Below are 22,848 nucleotides of genomic sequence, written 5' to 3' on the forward strand. Positions count from 1 at the left end.
GAAGCACAAGCTGGAATCAAGATTGCTGGGAGAAATACAATAACCTCAGATATGTAGATGATACCACCCTTATGGCAGAAAGCAAAGAACTAAAAAGCTTCTTGATGAAAGTGAAAGAGGAGAGTGAAAAAGTTGGCTTAAAACTCAACATTCAGAAAACTAAGATCATGGCATCTGGTCCCATCGTTTCATGGCAAATAGATGGAGAAACAATGGAAACAGTGAGAGACTTTATTTTTGGGGGGCTCCAAAATCACTGCAGATGGTAACTGCAGCCATGAAATTAAAAGATGCTTGCTCCTTGGAAGAAAAGCTAAGACCAAACTAGACAGCATATTAAAAAGCAGAGACATTACTTTGCCAACAAAGGTCCATCTAGTCAAAGCAATGGTTTTTCCAGTAGTCATGTATGGGTGTGAGAGTTGGACTATAAAGAAAGCTGAGTGCTGAAGAATTGATGCTTTTGAACTGTGGTGTTGGAGAAGACTCCTGAGAATCCCTGGACTGCAAGGAGATCAAACCCGTCAATCCTGAAGGAGATCAGTCCTGAATATTCATTGGAAGGACTGATGCTGAAGCTGAAACTCCAATACTTTGGCCACCTGATTCGAAGAACTGACTCATTGGAAAAGACCCTGTTATTGGGAAAGATTGAAGGCGGGAGGAGAAGGGGATGACAGAGGATGAGACGGTTGGATGGCATCACTGACTCGATGGACATGAGTTTGAGTAAACCCTGGGAGTTGATGATGGACAGGGAAGACTGGCGTGCTGCGATTCATGGGGTCACAGAGAGTTGGACACAACTGAGCGACTGAACTGAACTGAACTGAAGTCAATATAAACTCACTCTGGATTAGCCTCCCTGCTGGATTCAGCCAAGACCTCAAACTGTCTGTTATGAATATGAACAAAGGATAGAGACTATGCTTAAAGATTAAAGGAAACGATGAGTCAGCGGATGGGGAATCTCAGTAGGAAAAGGGAAACTATAAAAATTAACCAAGGGGGATTTTAGAGTTAAAAAGGATAACTAAAACGAAAAGTTCCCCAATGGACTCAACAGCAGCCTTGAGATAGCAGAGAAATCACTGAACTTAAAGATAAATTAATAAAAATCATCCAATCCAAAGAACAGAGGGAAAAGAAGGCTGAAGAAAAAGAGAGACACGTACTGATAAAGCTACTGAAACACAAAAAGAAAAATCTTGTAAGTAACAGCTGAAAAGTAGTTAATCACATAGAGGGAGCAACAGTTAGGATTAAAGTGACTTCTCATCAAACATAGTGGAAGCTATCTGCCTGGCAATGCAGGAAATGCAAGGTACCTGGCTTCAACCCCTGGGTTGAGAAGATCTCCTAGAGCTGGAAATGGCAACCCACTCCAGTATTCTTGCCTGGAAAATTCCATGGGCAAAGGAGCCTGGTGGGCTATAGTCCATGGGGCTGCAAAGAGTCAGTCATGACTGAGTGACTGAGCTTTAGTATATGTTGCACTATACTCAAAATGATGAAAGAAAAAAAAATCATCACAAAGAATTCTATATAGTGTAAAACTGTAATTCAAAAATGATGGCAAAATAAAGACATTCCCAGATAAACAAAAAGTGGGAGAATTCACAGCTAGCAGACACGCGCCAATACAAAATTTTACAGGAAGTCCTTCAGATTACCGGGAAATGACAACAGAGGGCAATGTGAAACCACAGGAATAAACTAGTAAGAGGACTAGAAATGTAAATACTTGAGTAAATATAAAATACTGTGTAAATATATTTTCAAATCTTGTCTTCTTTAAATTTCTATTAAAAATAGGATTGTATGAGGAATTATTATATCACACGGTTGTATTTATAACATATACAGACATTAGTAGCAAAAGAAAGAAGCTATATTAGAATAAAGAATGAAGCTACAGTAGAGCCAAACTTTGTATTTTACAGAAATAATTGATAATTTAAGATATATTTTATAATTCATAGAGAAATCACCATAAAATTTTTCAAAAAATACAGGTTAAAAAATCAACAGAAGAATTAAAATGTAATACTGAAAGGTATTTCCTTAATACAAAAAAGGGTAATAGGGAGGAATAAAGAATTCAAAAAAGATATGAAACATACAGAACCAAAAGAGCAAAATGGCAGAAGAAATTTAATCCTTCCATGTGCGTGAGCTAAACATTCCAATCAGAATGCGAACTTTCTAATACTGGATCAAAAAGTAACCTCCAACTATCTGCGGTCTACAAGAGATATGCAAGAGATGTGCTTTAATTCAAGACACAAAATTGAAAGCAAAGGATGAAAAAGATACACCACGGAAACTATCCACAAGATGGCTGGAGTGGCTATAGTAACTTCAGATAAGACAGACTTGTAGTGAAGAAACGTCACTGGAGACAAAGAGACGTCTACGAAGGCACCTACTGCTGACACCTCGCTCTATGGTGGAAGGCTGAGCACTTCCTCCCTGAGGTCAGGCAGGAGTAAGATAGAGAGGTCGACCACACCACGCCCGTCCAACGCTGTATTGAAGGCTCTGGACAGTGCAGTAGGTGATTGTAGAAATAGGAGACATATAGCTTGAAAACAGGGAAGGAAAGCTGTGTTTATTCACAGATGACACAACCCCATACAGAAAAATCCTAAGTCATTAATCTGTTAAAAATTATAAGAACTAGTTAATAAGTTTAGCAAGGTTCCAAGATAGAGCATCTATTTATAAAAATCAATAGTATGTATATGAGAGCCAAGAATAATCTGAAAATGAAATTAAAACAATCATTCACAATAGCATAACATGAATAAAACAGGAACAAATTTAACAAAAAATTAAAAACCTATGCAATAAAAACTACAAAACATTTTTGAGAGAAATTAAAGAGACTCTAACTAAAAGAAGAGACGGTGGATTGGAAGATTCACTATGGTTAATGCTAAGCCATGTCCTACTCTTTTGCGGCCCCATGGACCATAGCCCACCAGGCTCCTCTGTCCATGGGATTTCCTAGGCAAGAGTACTGGAGTGGGTTGCCATTTCCTTCTCCAGGGACCTTCCCAACACAGGGATCAACCCTGAAATTCCTGCATTACTGGTGGATTCTTTAACGCTGAGCCACCAGGGAAGCCTGTTGTTAATGTGATAATTCTCCTTAAATCGACCTAGAGATTCACTGCCACCCTTACTAAAATCCTGGGAGGCACTTTTTTTTTGGTAGAAATTGACAAGATGATTCTAAATTCACATGGAAATATCAAAGACTGAGATAGACAAAATAATTTTGAAAAAGAACAAAGAGGACTTATACTAATTTCGAAATTTGCAATAAAGCTGCATATTCAAGATGGTATGCTATTGACTTAAAGAATAGATATATAATGACACAAAATACAAATTTCAGAAATAAACCTTTATATTTATGCTCAGGCAGCAGCAAGTAATTTTTACTAAAGTGTCAAGACAGTTTAATGGGAAAAGAGTTGATTTTTCAACAAATGATGCTTAGACAACTGGATATCTAGATGCAAAAAAAAAAAAAAAATTTAACTTAGATTCTTACTTCACAACATACTAAAACATTAACTCAAAATAGATTAGAGACCTACATGTAAAAGCTAAAACTATAAAACTTCTGGAATAAAACATAGGAGAAAATCTTTATAGTCTAGGATTGGGCCAAAATTTCTTAGAGATGACACCAAAGGATGATCCAAAAGAGAAAAACTAGTTAAGTTGGACTTCATCAAAATTAACTTTTCCTCTTCAACTGATATAATTGAAAAAAATGAATACCAGCCAGATACTGGCAGAAAATATTTGCAAATTATGTATCTGACAAAGGTTTTGTATCCAGAAATACATAAGAAGACGACAATCCAGTTGAAAACAGGGCAAAGATCTGAATAGATGTTTCAGCAAAGAAGATACAGGAATAGCTAATAGCCACATGCAAAACTGCCAAACATCATTAATTGTTGGGGAAATGAACATTGAAACCACAAGGTATGGTTTTAACCACACTACAAACCCACCGTGTATGTGAGAGTCGTTCAGTCATGCCCAGCTCTTTGCAACCCAATGGACTGTAGCCTACCAGGCTCTTCTGTCCATGGGATTCTCTGGGCAAGAATATTGGAGTGAGTTACCGTTTCCTCTCCAAACCCACTAGACTGGCTTTAATTTTAAAATTGACGATACTAAGGGTTGAAGAGAACGGAAAGAAGCTGGAATGCTTACATTGCTGCTAGGAATGGCACAGTAAGATGCCACAGTCGCTTAGGAAGACGGCTTGGCAGTTTCTTACAACTTAAACACAAGCATATCGCCCTTGTCTGGTGTCTCTTGGCCGATTTTCATTCTGCTCTCAGCATCGTCCTCGTCATGGGCCCCAGTCCCAGCAAAGAGCCTTAGTGGGCTGGTTCCAGGTCTCCGGAGGGGCCGGACCGCTCCAGCCCCTCAGCTCTCACTTGGCAAAACTCTTTCACTTTCAGCTGCGAGTCCCAAATTGGCCAGACAAGCTTTCCAGTAGCCTTGCTGGCTATTTCTGGGTCTCCTGTTTGCAGGCCCTAGAATACCCGATTGCTGCCTTCTGCTTTCTCCCACACAAATGCAAATAACATGCTTGTCTTGAGCTGCTGGAAGTCTGTCCTGTTAGCTTGTATATGCTTTGAGGTTCATGAGTACATTTTCTCATCTAGTTTTGTTCTGAATGTTGTTTGTGGGGTTTTGGTTTTGCTATCTGGTTACTATCTTTTTAACGTCAAGATACGAGAAGACCCCCGAGCTCTGCCAGTGCTGTTCTTCCCAGGTTCCTCAGCTGCTCATTCGAATCTTCTCTTCTAAAGTGAAAGTGTTGTTTAGTGGCTGGGTTGTATCTGACTCTGTGAACCCACTGACTGTAGCCCAGCAGACTCCTCATCTTCCAGGCCAGAACTCTGGAGTGGGTTGCCATTTCCTTCTCCAGGGTATCTCCTTGACCCAGGGCTCGAACCCTCGTCTCCCGCACTGCAGGCGGATTCTTTACTGTCTGAGCCCCAGGGAGCTGACAGACCCTAATTTATCGTGCTTACCGTGTGCCGGACACTGTCCAAACACTCTACTTTCTAAGGCTCTTAATCTGCCGCACAACACCATGAAGCAGGCGCTGTGCTGCACTCAGTCACAAACGAGGGAAATGAACCACAGAGAGGTCGAGGTCACAGCATTTTGTGAGAGAGAATTCACACCCAGGTTGCTGGCTCCAGCGGCAGTGCCCACTAACCCCGCGACAGCGCTGCCTGCCGAGAGCACAATAGGTGCGTTGTCCCGCCTGGGAGCCAAGACCACCGTCCCCGCCCGCCTCCCCGCAGGCCTCCTGAAGACGGGGAAAAGACCGTCCCCAAAGACCGGGCTCAAGTCAGCTCTGAGAAACGCGGAGAGCACACCCAGGCCAGTACCCGCCCCCGCCGGCCCCGCTCCGGGACCCCCAGCCCGTCTCGTCACAGGTGCTGTCACAGGTGCTAGAATTCCTTGTTGACATCTTTGTCTTCCCCATGAGCTCATAGAACATTTTTTATTCATCTCAAATCCCAGAGCTTATCCTAGAGACTGGCAGCCAGCAGGCTCTCAATAAATGTCCATGGAACTGAGCAGGCAATAGCATCTCTTAAAAAAGAAAAAAAATCTAGCTCAAAATGAACTTGAAAGCAATATAATTGCATCTTTGAAAAAAAAATCTGTAATTCAGAGGTTTTACCAAGCCTGGCTAATGAGTTTTTCTGGGTATTTCTTCAGAAGAAATACAGTATCAGATTCTTCCTGGTATTTTAACTGCTTGTTTCCAACATGCAGATTGCTGCTTCTGATGCTAATTTGCCAGGGAGACTCAAAGAAGCAGCTCCCACGCCCTTCAACCACGCACCTGCCAGCAAAGAGACGATACCGAGGGAAGAGCCGGCAGAAGCAAAGGAACGGCGGGTCCCAGGCCTGGAGGGCTACCACCAGAGCCGCCTGGGAGTGGAGAGCAAAACGGACACCCAGACAGAGAGGAAGGTGCAAGACCAACCGTCAGCTGAAAGAAGCAATCCATTAACTGGTGCGAGTCTCGCAGTTTCGTGGAGGACTTTGCTGTGAGAACACACAATTATGTTGTAGCTATGTTTACTGATGTGCGGATCAGTGGCAGACATAGCTCCACAAATATGAAGGCAGGTCTTTGTAAGAAAATGTATGGCCCCTCTCCTTTTCAAGAGAAACTTCTAGCATTTCCTAAGAAAAGTCATAAATGCTCCCAAGATATCTCAGTCATTTTCTGGGCTTTAGCTCAATCTCTCTGTGACTCTCTGTAAGAGTTGACTAAAAATATCTCTGCAAAAAAAAAAAGAAAGAAAGAAAGAATAGAGAGAAAAGCGATGACTTAGAAACAGGTAGGAAATATCTCTTGAAAAGAGCTGGGGCCTCGACCCCACGCCCTACCCTCACAGTACGCATTCCCGCGTTTGGCAGCCACGCCCGGGCAGCGGGGCAGCAGGTGGACGAGCGCGGCCCAGATGGGAGCCCAAGCAGGGAAGCTGCTGGCTCGCCCACAGCCCCACCACCAACCCTGCCTCCCCAGCAGGCACATCTGGACTCGCTCTGTGGCACGGACGTCACCAAATTACCAAGAAAGCTCCCCGCTGTCTGCCAGGCGCACCGAGGGTGAGATCTGGCTTCCTCCTTGACCAGGCGGGACGTGAATTCCTCTTTCCCAGCGCACACGTGTCTTTTCAGCGGTCTGCCCTCGAGCCGCTGCCTGCAAGGCCCGCACTGACACAGGCTCACAGGCTCCTGTGTCCAACTTCACTCCATGAGATGTCAACTCAAAGAGCTACAGATTAAAAAACAAAACATGCAGGTCTGGGAGGCTCTGGGAGCAAAGGTTCTCAACACTAAGCTGTGGAAGAGGATAACACACTCCTGCTGTGGGAACCCTGAATCCAGATGTGTCTGGGCTGAAGGAAGGAGGCTTAGCAGCACCACGCTGCCACCCAGAGATGAAACAGTCCGTCAGACCTGCCTGGGGTCATTGTTCAGGCACTAAGTCGTGTCTGACTCTTGGCAACCCCATGGACTGCAGCCCGCCAGGCTCCTCTGTCCATGGGACTTCCCAGGTAAGGATACTGGAGGGGGTTGCCATGCCCTTCTCCAGGGGATCTTCTCCACCCAGAGATCAAGCTGGTGTCCCCTGCATTGGCAGGAGGATTCTCTACCGCTGAGTCACCAGGGAAGCCCCCTGCTTGGGCAGCATCTTATAATGCAGCCGGCATCATTGGAAATAGCCTTATCTCAGAGATCAGGCAGACAGAAGAAGCCCCTGTGATGAGCCCAGAAAACATATTATTTCTGACTGAGGACAAGGCGATGATTTGATCCCTGGCCCCCTCCACCCCCTTTCAACGGAAAGACATCACCTTTCCACATCCAGGAAGATCTGGAAGCCCAGAGCACAGCTCCGCCCTCCCACTAAGAAGCTGCGGCAGGAGCAGTAGCACCGTGAGCCCCGCCGGCGGCCGCGTCCACCCTGCACCCCAGGACTAGAACCCAGCTCAGCCCTTAGCGCTCAGCACACACGTGCTGTACTAACTCATTTTAAAGAAAACACACAACTGTCAGGCGTCTATGAGCCACAGCCATCCCTGAACAGGAGAGGTTCACTCACTCTCTCACTCCTTCACACACAGCCGTAGACAGACACAGGCCCCTCCCCAAACCAGACAGACAAAAATTCCTGGAACTTGTACGCCGGTGATGGCAGGCAGACAACAAACAGATCAGGAAAAAATACATAATGCAGGAAAGGGTTAACAAATTCCTTTCCTCTCCTGCTTGAGAATCTGACCTTAAGTTAACTTTTCAGTTCTGCTTCTCTGGAAACCTAATTAAAGATACCCATAGAATGTCAATTATGTTAGGAGGCAACATTGCTTATGTTAAAAATGACCCCTGATTGATAACTTGCATCTGGACTGGAAGGAGCTATAAATATCTGATGGGGACAACACAGCTTCGGGCTTCCTTGACTGCGATGACGTACAGCTGGGTATCTCCCCAGGGAGACATTAAACCAGGACTGAGCCCACCCTTCCTCGACGCGAGGCTCCTTCTCTAGAGCAGGACACTGCACGACAGGGGCGGGCAAAGCTCTCGAGTGGCCGGATGGACAATCCAGCCCACAGGCCACACGGGAGAGAAGCCCCCGACAGTGCCCAGCTGGCAGCCTTTGATTCTATTCTAGGTCAGTCTCAACAGACAGATGCCCAGTGTGGCGCATGAGTCTCGTGGGCTGGAATGCTAAACAACCTAAGCAGGTCCCTGTAAGCTCTGTTCACAGTATACTCGATGCTGGTTAAACGCTGTTTGCTCAGTCACTCAGTCCGACTCTTTGCGACCCCACGGACTATAGTCTGCCAGGCTCCTGTGTCCATGGTATTCTCCAGGGAAGAATACTGAAGTAGGAAGCCATTCCCTTCTCCAGGGGACTTTGGGACCCAGAGATTGAACCTGGGTCCCTGCACTGCAGGCGGATTCTTCACCACCTGGGCCACCAGGGAAGCCCAATGCTGAGAAAAGTGAAGTAGAGCAGAAGAGCGGGCTGGTGGAGCCACACGCCCCTGGTGCCAGTTTAGGATCCTTTCAGGTCTAAACAACACTGCCCACCCGACTTTGCCTTTGCAAGTTAGCTCCTGTTCACTGATTCATCTTCAGGCTCTGCTCAGACACTTGCTGGGGAAACCTCCTCTGCCTGCCCACCAGGCCCAGGTCAACTTCATTTGCAGATGGAGTCTCACAGCAATGGGTACCTTGCCTCCTGAGCACCATCTTGGCGTATAGTCATACAACCAGGACTATAAGGACCTGGTTTCTTTCTGAGAGCAAGAAGCATATCTGGCTACTCACCATGTTACCCCCAGCACCTGGAGAATGTCTGGCAGGAGTGGGAGTGGAATAAACCCTAGTAGAACAAGTGAATGTTATAACAAACCATCTGAAACTAAACAGAGGTGGGCAGCGTTCCTCACTCCACACTGTACATTCCTGCTGTGTCTGTTCATTGATGATACCCCACCCAGAGTACGACCCGAGAGTCAGCCAGCTCACGCTGCCATCTGTATCAGAAAATTCCAGAGTCAATCTCTGGTCGTATCAAGAGTTATTGGGAAATATATATTTTTTAAAAAAGTTAATTTTGATTTTGAGACACCACTGTTATATAACCATCTCTTTCGGAGGAACTTGCAAAGTGAAAGGCTACATTTAAAGAACATAGTATCGCCTTCGCCTTTGCCGAGACTTAAGCCCACTGTAGTTACTTATCTTCCTGTTGGACTAGAAAATCCACTGGGATCTTTTGCTGTCTCTACCCTAGCTCCTAGCACATAAATGTTTGATGGATGAATAAATACGTGAATGAATAAACAAAGAATCTCCCCCTTCCCCCCATTAAAACAGAAAATCACTATCTTAGACAAGTTCAAGGTGAAGAACTGGGGTAACTTCCTGCAGCCGCTCATCTTCAGGGAATTCTAGCTCTGACAGGGGCAGCCTGCAGCTGGGAGAGCCAGGCGGGGAGGGGCCTTGAGAGCTGCCGTCAACTGCCAGTTAGTTCACCAGCCCCCTCCCCTCCCCTCCCATCTCCCCTCCTGAAGCCAAGGACCGCCCAACACGGAAGAACCCACCATGCTGGGCGCTGATATCGCTTCGGCGACACAGGCCTCTAACACGCAGAGCACGCTAGCACTGGTGAAGTGCATAGAAAGCAACCAACCACCCGTCCCCATATTCACTCATGGAATGCGGCCCTGGAGTTTCATAAGTAAAACTGACAAAGATTCCTGTGTTTTCGTATTAAAGTTTTGACGGCATTAAGGGATGAGCCAGACCCAGTCTACACTGAAACGAAAGACAGACACCTTGGCTGATGCTTATTACATAAATAGTGACCCCTAGACTGACTTTAAAAGTCCTTATTTCTGAGTGTAATGCATTCCTTGCTGACCAGCTCTCCATTTTCAAGACGGGAAGCAAGCGGTGAGGGGCGGGGCCAGGCTTCGGGGGGCGCACAGGGCCAAGCACGACCACCAGCCAGCGCTGTGACCCTGGGTCAGTCGCCCCGCCTTGGTTAATCCCCCCCCTTGTTTCTAACACTTTTAGGTTTACAACCACATTGACAGGAAAGTACAGAGATTTCCCATATACCCCTCACCCCAAATACACAGGCGTTAGCAACCTCACTCACCAGAGCGGTCTTTTTTTTTTACACCAAGGATGACCTTCACTGATGCATGTTAATGACCAAAGTCCATGGCTCACCTTAAGGTTCACGGCACGGAAGGGAAGAGTGCTGTGCGTTCCACGGGATTGGACAAAAGCCTAAAGACACCGCTCCGCTACTGCGGCCCCTGGTGGCTCAGCGGTAGAGTCTGCCTGCAATGCAGGAGATGCCGGTTTGATCCCTGGGTCGGGAAGATCCCCTGGAGGAAGAGGAAATGGCAGCCCACTCCGGTATTCTCGCCTGGGAAATCCTCCCAAGCCACAGTCCATAAGGTTGAAAAGAGTTAGACGAGACTTAGGGACCCCACAACAACAATCCTTCCGTACAGCGGCACACAGAGCACTCTCACGGCTCTAAACACTTACGCATTCTGTGCGTTCATCCTCCCTCTCCCCCAGACTCCTGGCAGCCACCGATCTTTTTATTGTCTCCATAGTTTGGTCTCTTCAAGATGGCATATAATTGGGATCTTTGCTTTTCCTTTGAAAAGAGAGGTTCAAAGCCTTTACGTCTGTAAGAACCCTCAGGGCCCACCCACAGGGACTGAACAGTGCTGGACGGCAGGCTACCCACTAACTACTGCGGCTCTGCTTCCAACACGCAGCTCTGCGGCCGGGCCCGCCTGCAGCGCGCGGAGGCGCGGGGGCACGTGCAGGCTGTTCATGGGACGGCCACAGGTCTTGGGCTCCTTGTCACGATGAACCCAGATTCCTGTGGCGTGTGTCGCAAACAGATGAGTCACTTCTGCAGGCAGACTGCTCTGAACACAACTCAACACTGCCTTGTCTACTGTTTCCCCAACCAAAATGTAAACCCCGTCATGGCAGTGACTGGGTCTGACTTGTTCACTTAGAACAGTGTTTGGTGCTAGTAAATAACTTAGTGAGGTTCTAAATGTTTATTGAATGGTCATTCAACATGATTTCTCTGGGTCTCAGAGTTCCTGTCTCTAAAGGGCCCTGATTTTTTTTTTTTTTAATGTAAAAGCGAAAGTCCCACAGTCATGTCCGACTCCTTGCGACCACATGAACTATACTGCAGTGGGGAGCCTTTCCCTTCTCCAGGGGATCTTCCCAACCCAGGGATCAAACCTAGGTCTCCCAAATTGCAGGCAGATTCTTTACCAGCTGAGCCATAAGGGAATTTTTAATGTGCTCTAACCAATTTCAGACTCTTTTGTCCAAAATGCAGTACTTGGATGCAATCTCAAAAACGACAGAATGATCTCTGTTCATTTCCAAGGCAAATCATTCAACATCACAGTAATCCAAGTCCATGCTCCAACCTTAACGCTGAAGAAGCTGAAGTTGGACGGTTCTATGAAGACCTACAAGACCTTCTGGAACTAACACCCCAAAAAAGATGTCCTTTTCATTATAGGGGACTGGAATGCAAAAGCAGATGTCAAGAAACACCTGGAGTAATGGGCAGATTTGGCGTTGGAGTACAGAATGAAGCAGGGCAAAGGCTAATAGAGTTTTGCCAAGAGAATGCACTGGTCATAACAAACACCCTCTTCCAACAACACAAGAGAAGACTCTATACATGGACATCACCAGATGGTCAACACCGAAATCAGATTGATTATATTCTCTGCAGCCAAAAATGGAGAAGCTCTATACAGTCAGCAAAAACAAGACCAGGAGCTGACTGTGGCTCAGATCATGAACTCCTTATTGCCAAATTCAGACTTAAATAGAAGAAAGTAGGAAAAACCACTAGAACATTCAGGTATGACCTAAATCAAATCCCTTATGATTATACAGTGGAAGTGAGAAATAGATTTAAGGACCTAGATCTGATAGATAGAGTGCCTGATGAACTATGGAATGAGGTTCGTGACACTGTACAGGAGACAGGGATCAAGACTATTCTCATAGAAAAGAAATGCAAAAAAGCAAAATGGCTGTCTGGGGAGGCCTTACAAATAGCTGTGAAAAGAAGAGAAGTGAAAAGCAAAGGAGAAAAGGAAAGACAGAAGCATCTGAATGCAGAGTTCCAAAGACTAGCAAGGAGAGATAAGAAAGCCTTCCTCAGTAATCAGTGCAAAGACATAGAGGAAAACAACAGAATGGGAAAAACTAGAGATCTCTTCAAGAAAATAAGACATACCAAGGGAACATTTCATGCAAAGATGGGCTCGATAAAGGACAGAAATGGTATGAACCTTACAGAAGCAGAAGATATTAAGAAGAGGTAGCAAGAATACACAGAAGAACTGTACAAAAAAGATCTTCACGACCAAGATAATCACGATGGTGTAACCACTCACCCAGAGCCAGAAATCCTGGAATGTGAAATCAAGTGGGTCTTAGAAAGCATCACTACACACAAACCTAGTGGAGGTGATGGAATTCCAGTTGAGTCATTTCAAATCCTAAAAGGTGATGCTGTGAAAGTGTTGTACTCAATATGCCAGTAGACTTCGAAACTCAGCTGTGGCCACAGAACTGGAAAAGGTCAGTTTTCCTTCCAATCCGAAAGAAAGGCAATGCCAACGAATGTTCAAACTACTGCACAAGTGCACTCATCTCACATGCTAGGAAAGTAATGATCAAAATTCTCCAAGCCAGCCTTCAACAGTACATGAACCATGAACTTCCTGATGTTCAAGCTGGATTTAGAAAAGGCAGAGGAACCAGAAATCAAATTGCCAACATCCACTGGATCGTCAAAAAAGCAAGAGAGTTTCAGAAAAACATCTATTGCTTTATTGACTATGCCAAAGCCTTTGACTGTGTGGATCACAACAAACTGTGGAAAATTCTGAAAGAGATGGGAATACCAGAGCACCTGACATGCCTCCTGAGAAATCTGTATGCAGGTCTAGAAGCTACAGTTAGAACTGGACATGGAACAACAGACTGGTTCCAAATTGGGAAAGGAATATGTCAAGACTGTATATTGTCACTCTGCTTGTTTAATTTATTTGCAGAGCACATCATGAGAAATGCCGGGCTGGATGAAGCACAAGCTGGAATCAAGATTGCTGGGAGAAATATCAATAACCTCAGATATGCAGATGACACCACCCTTTTGGCAGAAAGCAAAGAAGAACTAAAGAGCCTCTTGACGAAAGTGGAAGAGAAGAGTGAAAAAGTTGGCTTAAAACTCAGCATTCAGAAAACTAAGATGATGGCATCCGGTTCGTCACTTCACAGGAAATAGATGGGGAAAGAAAGGAAACAGTGACAGACTTTCTTTTCTTGGGCTCCAGAATCACTGCAGACGGTGACTGCAGCCCTGGAATCAGGAGGCGCTTGCTTCTCCGCAGGAAAGCCATGACAAACCTAGAGAGCGTGCTGAAAGCAGAGACGTTTCTCTGCCGACAAAGGGCCACATACTCAAGGCTGTGGTGTTCCCAGTGGTCACATACGGCTGTGAGAACTGGACCATAAAGAAGGCCGAGCACCACAGAATTGATGCCTTTGAACTGTGGTGCTGGAGAAGACTCCTGAGAGCCCCTTGGACAGCAAGGAGATCCAACCAGTCCATCTTAAGGGAGATCAACCCTGAATATTCACTGGAAGGACTGATGCTGAAGCTGAAGCTCCAGCATTTTGGTCATCTGATGTGAACAGACGGCTCATTGGAAAAGTCTCTGATGCTGGGAAAGATCGAGGGCGGAAGAAGAAGAGGGCGTCAGAGGATGAGATGGCTGGACGGCATCACCGATGCAATGAACATGAACTCGGACAAACTCCAGGAGACAGTGAGGGACAGGGAGGCCTGGACTGCTGCAGTCCACGGGGTCGCAGAGTCACGACTGGGCACTGGACAACAGCAACAACAGCCCATTTGGACTCTGGGATTTTCAGATTCCAAAACCGACCATCAGCTCAACTGCTATGAAAAGTCTTCTTGTTACTGAAATGACTTGTGTGAAGTGCTTAGCACAGGTGACTGGGTTGACCCCAAATCTTCCAGACTCAAGACTCCCTGAAGGACAAGAGGCATCCCTGGGGTGGGCGAGGCGGCCAGGCTGCAGGACTCACACTGCTCCAAAAACTTCCCCTGAGGCGGTTGTGAGTAAGGGAAGCGGCCACCTGCACGGACCCCCACTCTCTCCATCAACCCATCCTCCTCTCAGTCAAACGCACACATGCTTCTTGCTGAGATCACAGTGTAGCCTATGGCCAAAAACCAAGTAAAATGAACCACATCTGACCAGCGTGGGGGCATGATTCTTCTGGTACTAGGCTCTGGCCAAATGAACCACCCTAGTCTGGGCTCTTCGTGATACCCCAAGCTTCTCCACGCCTGGGAGAAGCTTGTTTTTAGCCTTCCGCCATCTTTCCACCACCCATCCTCCAGCAAGAAGCCAACTTGGAAAAGGAAATGGGAAGGGAAATAACATTGATTGAAGGCGCCCAGCCTCTGATACCACCCTTGCGTCTGCCCCTCTCTCCCCAGTTGAGCAGCAGCTCTGGCCATCCAGCAAAAGTCCTGTCAAGGTCACGGACGCCGTGCACAGAATCTCACCCTGTGCCTCGGTCTTCACCCTCACGAACATCACAGCATCACTCGCCCCAGGTGATGCTCGGGGTCCCACGGGGACGTCCCTCCTGGTCCGCTCCCCTGGTGGCTCCCTGTGGGCCCCTCCCCTGAGCCCTGCGCCAGCTCTTGGAGGTTTCCTGCTGGGCCCTGGGCTGTTTGGGCTTCTGTCTTCACACTCTGTCCCTCCCTGACTCCAGCCAGTCCAGGGCTTTAAATATCACCAATGCACTGAAACACGCAACTTGTGCGTCAAGCGAGTCCCCGCACCCTTGGGACGGAGCACCCAGCACCCCACACGCCTCCAGGTCACGCACTTCTCTCCCTGCTCCCGCTGTCACCTCAGGGGCATCTGTGCCCAACCCCCACTGTCCCCTCGCTTCCGTCCCAGTGACTCGGGGCTTCTTCCCTGGACGGCCACAGCTCTCCCAGCGTCCGCCACCGCAGCAGACCCGGGGAGTCTGGGACTCTCCCCTTCCCCTCCGCTTCAGCCCCAAGGGACCCTTTTCGGATTCCTCAACACGCCAAGCTCTCCCTGGAGCAAGACCGGCCCTCTGCTTGCAGCTCTTTCTCCTACCGTTGGCCTGTTTCCCTCCTTTCCATCCCTCAAGTCCTGGTCCAGTCACCTCCTCAGGAGGCCTTCCCCGACCCCCTCACGTAAGCACGCGCCCTGTTATTTGCTGCACTCTTTCATCTTCTAGCACTCACTGTGATTTGTGATTTTAAGCACGGGTTTACTTGCTTATCATGCCCCTCACTAGACGGCATCCTCCCTGAGGGCCTGGGCGGCGTCTTCTGTTCATCAGCTCAGGACCACGCACCGTCCCGGCCCACAGCAGAGCTGCGTTAGCTGACTGACTTCACCTCCTGCACACCAGGTCCTGTGCTGGAAGGTTTATAGAAAAGCCTATACGTTTTGATACAAGCCTCCGCTCCAACCAGAGTGGCTTCCTCACACCCTACAGAATACACACAATGCTGTGTGTACCTGAGCTAAGTCGCTTCAGTTCTGTATGACATTTTGCAACCCCGTGGACTGCAGCCCACCAGGCTCTTCTGTCCACGGGATTCTCCAGACAAGAATACTGGACTGCGTTGCCGTTCCCTTCTCCAGGGGATCTTCCCGACTCAGGGATCAAACCTGAGTATCCTGCGTCTCCTGCTTGACAGGCGGGCCCTTTGCCCCTGAGCCCCTGGTTTCCCACGGAGAACGCTGAGCACAGTCCTGACCCCACGTTCCTACCAGCGAGTTGGAAAGCACCCCCGGCTCTCCCCAGCCTGCACCTGCATTGCCTCAAGCCCACTTCTCCAAAGCTGTACCCCGCTTCCCAAATCCGCAGCCGCCTCAACATGCAGCTTCCCGTCTGCTTCTGTGGCAAGCTGGACTTCCCCTGGCACAACATGCACCGACTCTTCCGAAACTGCCTGTTTTATTCAGTTCTCAGAAACAGGGTTCCAGGAGGCGGGACTTTGTCATTCTTTTTCACCGTTAAAGCCCCAGGCTAAGTGCGGGCCGGTTCCTGGTAGGGCTACGCTCAATCCTCATTAAACGAATGAATAAATACTGAATGAATGAATGGGCCTGCAAGCTTCAGCTCAGTTAAAGTGATTAGGTGCTCTTCCACGGTTTGCTCCTTTTTTAAAAAAGTATTAAATTTATTTAGATGTGTCGGGTCTTGGCTGCACATGGGGCCTTTTCTTGCGGGGCATGGACCCTCGGTGGTGGCACACGGGCTTCGCTGCTCTGCTGCACGTGGGCTGCTAGTTCCCCAACCAGGGATGGAACCTGCATCCCCGGCCTTGCAAGGAGGCTTCTTAACTGCCAGCCCAAGGAAGGCCCCTACGTTTTCTCTTAGCCGTCCCCTTTAAAGCGATGTGTGACGTCGTTCCCTGTTTCCTTCTCCTACCATCTCCCAGAGTACAGGCTCATTTCCTTTTACTCTCTAAATCTCTTGAGAAATGTCATGTACAAAAAGTTGATGTATATTCAATAAATGCTTACTGGAAAAGAGTCTGAATTTTCTCTTTGACTCTTAATGTAAAAATGGGTGCACGGTTGAAAAAGCCACCACTTCTGTCACTGCCAGAAGGAAGACGTTCTGAAGGCAAGAAGGCAAAGGACAGGGCCGAGTCGCTCTGCTCTGGAGCCTGGAGAGACCAGCGCATCCAGCACACGCCACCTCCCCGGCTGCAGGAGCCTGTCTGAAGCTCCTGCTTCTCTGAGGCCATAAACCCAGGAAGCTCAGCCTCACGGCCCTTCTTCCTGCCTGCTGATTCCAAGCTACACTGAGCAGGGCTGAACGGTTGCAAAGGTCGACAAGACGACTGGGGAAGTTCAGAAACTTCTACAAGTCAACGTGTGGTGGTGACTAGTGGTCTAGTTCAGACCAGCACATAGTGGTGCTGCACAGACTCATAACCAACACATACAGTCCCTGGACTGCAAGGAGATCGAACCCGTCAACCCTAGAGGACATCAGTCCTGAATATTCACTGGAAGGACTGATGCCGAAGCTGGACCTCCAATACTCTGGCCACCTGATGGGAAGAGCTGACTCACTGGAAAAGAACCTCGTGCTGGGAAAGACTGAAGGCAAAAGGAGAAGGGGACGACAGAGAATGAGATGATTAGATACCATCACTGACTCAGTGGACATGAATCTGAGCAAACTCCGGGAGACAGTGGAGGAGAGAGGAGTCTGGCGTGCTGCAGTCCATGGGGTTGCAAAGCGTCAGACACGACCTAGCAACTGAACGACAACAACGAAAGCATCCTGGTGACTGACTATAGTCGCACAATCCTCCCTTTATTGCCTGGCCTGGCTGCAAACTCCCCAGGGAAGCCCGGAGGCTGACCATACTGCCTGCCCTCCTACGCTCTCCAAGTCAGGGCCTCCCACACAGAACTCCTGATGCGACCCAGGAAAGAGTACAACCCAGCAGGCGCATCTCCCAGCTCCGACGCTCATGTGTCTTCTCGCGTTAATTTATCCCCACCCTCACCCTCCCTGTGCTGCCCTGGTGGCTCAGACGGTAAAGCATCTGTCTGCCTACAATGCGGGAGACCCGGGTTCAATCCCTGGGTGGGGAAGGGCCCCTGGAGGAGGGCATGGCAATCCACTCTAGTATTCTTGCCTGGAAAATTCCATGGACAGAGGAGCCTGGTGGGCTACAGTCCATGGAGTTGCAAAGAGTCGGACACGACTGAGCAACTTTCACTTTCCCTTTCCCTGAATTAAAACCAGTTCAGAACCAGGGAAAACATACATGACATACAATCCATTTGGCTCACCCAGTACACCTGCCACGGCAGACAAGAAGCAACACTGCTAGAAATCTCTGCCACTCTGTTTATAAGGCATAACTTGTTGTTGCTGCTCAGTCCTAAGTCGTGTCTGATTCTTTTGTGACCCCATGGACTGTAGCCCACCAGGCTCCTCTGTCCATGGGATTCTCCAGGCAAGGACACTGGAGTGGGTTGCTGTGCCCTCCTCCAAGGGATCTTCCCGACCCAGGGATCGAACCTGCGTCTCCTGCATTGGCAGACGAGTTCCTTACCCCTGAGCCACCTGGGAAGCCCAAGACATGGTTGAATATTCCTAAATCAACGTGGAGCAAATAAACAGCATCCTAACTCAAGCTGCTCTGGCAATTCTGGCGTCGAGGACTCAAGCTGTGGGGGTGGGGTGACGCTTGTCTCCTAGAAAGCTGGGGGAGTCCCAGGCCACTCCTCTGCATGGGCTGTGCTGCCCGAATGCTCGCCCCTCCTCCCTTCTCTGAGACACAGCCGCGGCCCTCGGTTATTATGGGTTATCCAGGCTAATCGCAATGCCTCTTGGGCAGAGACCACGCGCACCAGCGGTCACAAATAAACTCCCTTCCTTGAGAGCGATGCTGCATGAGGCTCTGCAATCAAGTGAACGATGCCTGCCTCAGGAACTGGAGTCTGACCTGCCTGTGGTCCCGCTTCCAGCTGGAAAGCCAGCCGGGCATCATCGTCAGCGGAAATTACAATTCACCGCTGCCCGCCCGCCTGACGCTGCACCAAGTACTCCACGCATGGTCTCTCGGTTGCACCTCACCGCAGCTCTCGGGTGTTTTGGCCGATAGGGAAGGGCTTCCCAGGGGCACTGGCAAAGAGCTCGCCTGCCAATGCAGGAGACATAAGAGCCGCGGGTTCGGGAAGATCCCCTGGAGGAGGGCATGACAACCCACTCCAGTGTTCTTGCCTGGAGAATCCCGTGGACAGAGGAGCCTGGCGGGCTACAGACCATGGGGTCACACACAGTCGGTCAAGACTGAAAAGACTTAGCACACACGTGCACACACACACACACACAGATGAAGAAACAGACGCCCCGCTGGGAGGAGGGCTGGCTCCTCATCAGGTCCTCTGGCTCCAGCATCCACTCAGCCCCCCATCCGAGGGCCTGCCGTGGGCAAGGCAATCTGAGGATTTCAGAGCAGCAGCCCTGGCCGTCGGAGGCCAACGCACTCTGACTACACCTCTGCAAAGCGTCAGTTCAGTTCAGTTCAGTCGTGTCCGACTCTTTGCGACCCCATGAACTGCAGTACACCAGGCCTCCCTGTCCATCACCAACTCCCGGAGCTTGCTCAAACTCATGTCCATTTAGTCGGTGATGCCATCCAACCATCTCATCCTCTGTTGTCCCCTTCTCTTCCTGCCTTCAGCAGCAAAGCCTCAGCAGGATGTTTTTTCAGCCTTAACAGGCCTGCTGCTGCCACCCAGAGGGATGAGAAAAACGGAGGTGAGATCCACAGGGGTGTGCGCCAGGTCAGACCATGCCCAGGATACATGGGCCGCGTGAGAGCAGGTGCTGTCTCCCTCCAAGGGGGCCAGAGAGAAAGGGGAGTGAGGAGGGGAGGGGTGAGGGAGGAACGGGAAGGGAAGGAGGGGAGAGAGGAGGGGGCGGGAGAAGCAGCTGTAGAGGATCTGGCAGACGAGGAGAAGTGTGATGATGTCCTTCAGTTGCTCAGTCGACTCCGACTCTTTGCAACCCCTCTTTGCAGCTCACCAGGCTGCCCTGACCTTCTCCGGGAGTCTGCTCAAACTCATGTCCATTGAGTTCATGATGCTATCCAACCATCTCATCCTCCATCATACCCTTCTCCTCCTGCCTTCAATCTTTCCCAGTATCAGGGTCTCTTCTAATGAGTCAGTTCTTCGCATCAGGTGGCCAAAGTATTGGAATTTCAGCTTCTGTGTTAGTCCTTCCAATGAACATTCAGGACTGATCTCCTTTAGAATGGACTGGTTGGATCTCCTTGCAGTCCAAGGGACCTTCAAGAGTCTTCTCCAACACCACAGTTCAAAAACATCAATTCTTTGACGCTCAGCTTTCTTTATAGTCCAACTCTTACATCCATACATGACTACTGGAAAAAAACATAGCCTTGTCTAGACGGACCTTTGTTGGCAAAGTGATGTCTCTGCTTTTTAATATGCCATCTAGGTTTGTCATAGCTTTCCTTCTAACGAGCAAATGTCTTTTAATTTCCTGGCTGCAGTCACTGTCCACAGTGATTTTGGAGCCAAGAAAATAAAATCTGTCACTGTTCCACTTCTTCCCCTTCTATTTCCCATGAAGTGATGGGACCAGAATCTTAGTTGTTGAATGCTGAGTTTTTAGCCAGCTTTTTCACTCTCCTTTGACCCTCAACAAGACGCTCTTTAGTTCCTCTTCACTTTCTGCCCTTAGGGTGGCATCATCTGCGTATATGAGGTTATTGATATTTCTCGCAGTAGTCTTAATTTCAGTTGGTGATTCATCCAGCCCAGCATTTCGCATGATGTATGTAAGTGTGATGAGAAAGCACCACAGTGCAGGCTGGGAACACCCCAGCCATGCCTCATCCTGGGGTCAAGTGCTTCTTCACAAGCCAGGCTGGACGGTGGATGAGGCCACAGTTTGAGGGTCAGACCGAAGCCCAGCGCACAGCATCTCCCCTGCAGCGGGGCAGAGCCAGGAGGACTGAGGTCAGAGCGCAGAAGCCAAGCATGCGAAACCCAGGCAACGCTGCAGGGCACGGGTGGACGTGGGCGAGGCGACGCCGTGAGGGTCGGTGACCAGGTGAGAGCATGTGGTGAAGAGGGGAGACGCGAGGCAGCAGGAGGGGCCCAGGGACTGGCCCCAGGGCCAGGGTCTTTCTGAGAGAGCCCCGAGGTCACCGGCTTGGCAATGAAGAAGCTGAATATATTTAAGCATATTTCTAAAGTAAAAGATACGCTTTATCAATTGTGTGTCTCTTATTGCTAAACTCATCTATGATGCATCTTCCTATCCTTGAAAATGAGTCAATCTCTGTCCATTATATTCTCCCAGATACATATTTTTCAAATGTAGAGACACAAAAAGGAGTGAGACAGCGAGGCAGCAAGACACACCGCAGTAAGACACACCGCAGCAAGGCACACCGCAGCAAGACACACCGCAGGAGGGAAAGCCCCCGGAGCCTGGTCCGTCTGTCCCCACGTGCCCTGCAGACTCCAGCGGGACGGCCACCGTCAGATGCCCCCCAGTGTGGCCCCCAGGCTCTGGGTGACCCACCATGTACACAGCCGATGGCACTGGGCACGTCCAGGACCTCCTGCTGCTCTCTCTCTTTCCCCTCTGCCTCCACCCGCCCCAGTCAGCTCTTGTCACTGCTCCCAGCCCCCGCCTTGAGGAGCTGGTGAGGCCTCCCCAGCCGCCGGCTCAGGGCATCACTGCTCTTTAAAGCCCAGTGAGACAAGCAAAGAGGGAAGGGGGCTTCAAGATGGAGCAGCCCCCCAACTTTAACTATGGGACTTTGACTATGCCAATGGGAATCGCCTTGAACTGGCGTGAAATGAAATGAGACTTGAACCAGGGAGCAGTTCCAGCACATGACCCGTCACCTTCGGCACACTTCTCATCATTATTTTTCTGTTGGGTGCTGGGGGCATCCAGAGGTTCCGGACAAGAGGTCTGAGCCCAATGGCCCTTCTTCTTCCTGCTCGATGTGCAGGCTTCAAATGGGAAAATAAGCTGGCCAGCCCACCCTCATCAGTCTCATACAAAGCATTTCCAACAGACGCTGCTGGTTGGGGGTTTCTGAAAGCCCCCCCAATTCATTCCAGCCTCTGGGCTTGTCCATCAATCACACACACTCTCAGTTACAGGGAGGGAAAGCCAGGTTGGAGTATCCTCTGTGATGACCACGATTTATTGTGAAAAGGAAGAAAAAAGATCACTAGGAAAATACTTCCGTGTTCCGTCCCTTCTCCCTCTATTTATAACAGCAAGGGAAACTAGAACTCAAAACTCAGCCTGGGGGCCCAGCACCATCACTCAGACGATCTCAGTCAGAGACAGATGAGGTCAAACTCGAAAGCGTCTCTAAGCCAAAGCCGCCAAGCCATTCCAAACCTTGACGCGTTTACCGCAGCCTTTTGTGGGACCTGCCAATCCGAACCTTTGGAGCAAAGCGGGCCTTCTCCACAAACAGTTTAACAGGATTTGGAAAATAAGCATTTACTCCCCAGGGAAAGGGAAACGGAAGCATGTGGCTCTGGGCCCCCGAGCAGAGATAAAATCTGGCTTCTGTGAGCTACGCCCCAAGGTTTGAAGCTCTTGAAAATGAAGAGGGAGCAGCTGAACATTGCCGTTATCCCTTCTGTAGCTGGGAGCTCTGTGGGACCGTTCCTAGAGGGAGGGGGCCCCCTGCGCGTGGCCTCAGAGGAGCTACGGGGGAGTCAGACACCTACTGTCGGTCTCCACGGACACCTATCCTGAAGCACAAGGTCAAAACAAGGACAGCTGAGGAGGTCTGAACAGCATCATCGCGTGTCTCATAAGGGCAACATGGGAAGGACAGCGAACGTCAAATGCACCACTCTTAAACCTCCAAAAACCCCTTTCAGAGGCAGCTCAGGGAGGAGCTGAACTGGCATGGCCTTCCAGGCACACACACATTCATAAAACCCATCTGAGACCTGGCAATCCAGTCCTCTAAAGGGACCGGCCGTTCAAAGGGAGGCGAGCCTGTGGGCCAGGGCTGCCCACTCACTAACGCGTCCCGCA

The 22,848-nt window shown here is 49.1% G+C and overlaps 1 protein-coding gene and 1 non-coding gene across 8 annotated transcripts in view; both read right to left on the reverse strand.

Moving 5' to 3' along the window:
* Positions 1-22,848, reverse strand: part of TTC7B (tetratricopeptide repeat domain 7B) — a 275,490-nt gene that overhangs the window by 152,038 nt on the left and 100,604 nt on the right. The window lies entirely within an intron of this gene.
* On the reverse strand, positions 10,939-11,064 carry LOC139185514 (small nucleolar RNA SNORA11). The gene has a single exon (XR_011569094.1). It is a non-coding gene; the product is annotated as a small nucleolar RNA SNORA11 (small nucleolar RNA).

The sequence above is a fragment of the Bos indicus genome, chromosome 10, assembly GCF_029378745.1.
Source record: "Bos indicus isolate NIAB-ARS_2022 breed Sahiwal x Tharparkar chromosome 10, NIAB-ARS_B.indTharparkar_mat_pri_1.0, whole genome shotgun sequence".
NCBI lineage: Eukaryota > Metazoa > Chordata > Mammalia > Artiodactyla > Bovidae > Bos > Bos indicus.